The sequence below is a fragment of the Salvelinus sp. IW2-2015 genome, linkage group LG19 (genome assembly GCF_002910315.2).
Source record: "Salvelinus sp. IW2-2015 linkage group LG19, ASM291031v2, whole genome shotgun sequence".
Lineage (NCBI taxonomy): Eukaryota > Metazoa > Chordata > Actinopteri > Salmoniformes > Salmonidae > Salvelinus > Salvelinus sp. IW2-2015.
In genome coordinates, this window is record NC_036859.1 from 17,896,410 (window position 1) to 17,898,924 (window position 2,515).

General features: G+C 42.8%; 1 protein-coding gene across 1 annotated transcript in view; it reads right to left on the bottom strand.

Moving 5' to 3' along the window:
* The window catches only part of ost4 (oligosaccharyltransferase complex subunit 4 (non-catalytic)), a 15,277-nt gene extending 14,371 nt beyond the window's left edge, over positions 1–906 (bottom strand). The window contains exon 1 of the mRNA XM_024009186.2: positions 816–906. The gene's annotated coding sequence lies outside the window, so the exon portion shown is untranslated. The remainder of the gene's footprint in view (positions 1–815) is intronic.
* Between the last annotated feature and the right edge of the window lie 1,609 nt (positions 907–2,515).

Below are 2,515 nucleotides of genomic sequence, written 5' to 3' on the forward strand. Positions count from 1 at the left end.
GTATACTATTACATCATGAATAAACATGTATACTATTACATCATGAATAAACACGTATACTATTACGCGTAAGGACTTTTATTTTGAACATATCCCCAATTCCGCGACCCGGAAGTAATTGTTTTTTTTGTTGCTGAAGATAAGCTGATGTAGGGATGACCAGGGTTTGTTCTCCTGATAAGTGCGTGATTTGGACAATTTTCCTGTCCTGCTAAGCATTCAAAATGTAACGAATACTTTTGGGTGTCAGCGAAATGTCTGGAGTAAAACTCCAGTAGCTACTTTAATAGATTGATGCCGCGTTCAAAACAACTGAACTCGGCGAACTACAATGTTAAATCCTGACGTCAGTTAGCTCCGGGTTTCCGACCTCAAGTTCTAGAAAGAGGCCCGAAATCCCGATTTGGATGAACGTTGGAATCTTGTCCCCCAGTCGGAGTAACAAGTTCCCAGTGGTTCTGAAGTCGGAGATTTACGAGTTCCCCATGCCCAGCTGTTTAGAATACGACACTAGTTACCTAACTATCCGCCATTCATTCGACTATTAGCTAGCGTAGCAAAACATGGATGGTTGGCCGACTAGTCATTAATAATGGCACATTATGAATAGTTGATAACATGATTAAGACTATCCTGACGTTAGCTAGTTATGCCTACAAAATGAAGATGGCCATTGTCATGCTATTTTCATCAGTGGCCAACGTTGAACAGCACAAGTCGCCGGCAAATCGGTGAGGAAGACAATACAGCCTTTGATTAAAAAAAWAATAATAATTCGACTACATTTCAGCAAAAATACCCAATGCATTCCTTACGTTATTTCTCGCTGATGTGTAATTTAGTTCGTTGCAGACTCAGTTAGCCTTTCTGATGTGTGATGCTGTCGCAGGTTTCCAGTCCTGTCGCTTCCGACTAGAGGGCCACGTCATGGTAATGAGGGCGGCGCCCTAGAAATATTATTCATAGATCGGCTCTGTCTGTACATATTGTAACCTGGGGTGTATTTATTCCGCCGATTCTGTTGCACAAAGGAACGTTATGCAACTATTTGGAACGTTATGCAACTGTTTGTAGTTTCTATTGGACAAACTCAGGTAAGTCCCTCCCTGTTTCATTCCGTTTGCTTCCGTTTAAGAAAGGTTTTGCAACAGAATTGACTGAATGAATAGAAAACACGCCTGATTTCTATTAATATTAATATKAATATTTCATTAGCAAAATATTAATCTAGATTAGAATATGATATTTGAAAGTGAATCAATGATTTAGATTTGATACAAGTTGTTGGTCTTCTTCGCCAGAGGGGGAGGTAATGGTGGGTCCGGGGCAGTGGTGTTGTAAAAATGGCTCGTCTGAGAGGTCGGCTGTGAATCACCCACTAGTACATATCGCTGATGGTTAAGGTTCTGACTACAGGCTGTCCGGCTAGAACCAGGCAGGTGGGTCCATATCCAGAGTCTGATTGGCTCTTGGTCAGCACCACACATTAGAACACACATCAAGATGGCGCCGTACTGGATGGCCACTGTTTTGCTCCGACCCAACTTTGATATTTTGTGATTATTATGTTGTTTATTTTTACTCTGTTTTCACGAAATGTTTCCGCTGTTATTTCTAACCCTAGTCCAAGTTAACCTTGTATCTTTATTGACCTTTTATTTCAATATTTAAACTCTCTACACACTGACAGGACTCTACACTCTGACAGGACTCTACACACTGACAGGACTCTGACAGGACTCTACACACTGACAGGACTCTGACAGGACTCTACACACTGACAGGACTCTGACAGGACTCTACACTCTGACAGGACTCTACACACTGACAGGACTCTGACAGGACTCTACACACTGACAGGACTCTGTGAACCTCAATAGTAAATACTAAATAGCACAACTTTGGGCACAGACGTCATTTCAACACCTAGTTGGTTGAGTTGTCAACTAACGTGAATTCAATGTGAAATCACCATGTCATTGGATTTAGGTTAAAAGTAATGTGATTTAAGTTTAAAAAAAATAGACGAAATGACATTAAGTTGACGACTTTGCAAATCCAACCACGTTGATTGGTGGAAACAACGGTGATTCAACCAGTTGTTGCCCAATGGGAGCCTTGTCTGCTGTATCAGATGACAGGTGGTACAGTCCAACAATACCTTACAGTGAAAACACAACACAGAGACAGGAGAGAGACAGGACAGATGTGGAGCTGGGGGGATGGGAGCTCGGAGAAGAGAGTGGATGTGTGTAGTGGGATGAGCAGTGATGTGTGTGTGTGGTGTGGTGTGTGTGTGTGTGTGTGTGTGTGTGTCCCAGTGTATTGTGTGTGTGTTCCCAGTGAATGTGTGTGTGGCCCCAGTGTGTGTGTGTGTGTGTGGTGTGTGTGTGGTGTGTGTGTGTGTTGTGTTGTGTCCCAGTGTATGTGTGTGTGGGTCCCGTGTATTGTGTGTGTGTACGTGTGTGTGTGTGTATGTGTGTGATGTGTATGGTGTGCGCCACCAGTGTACTGT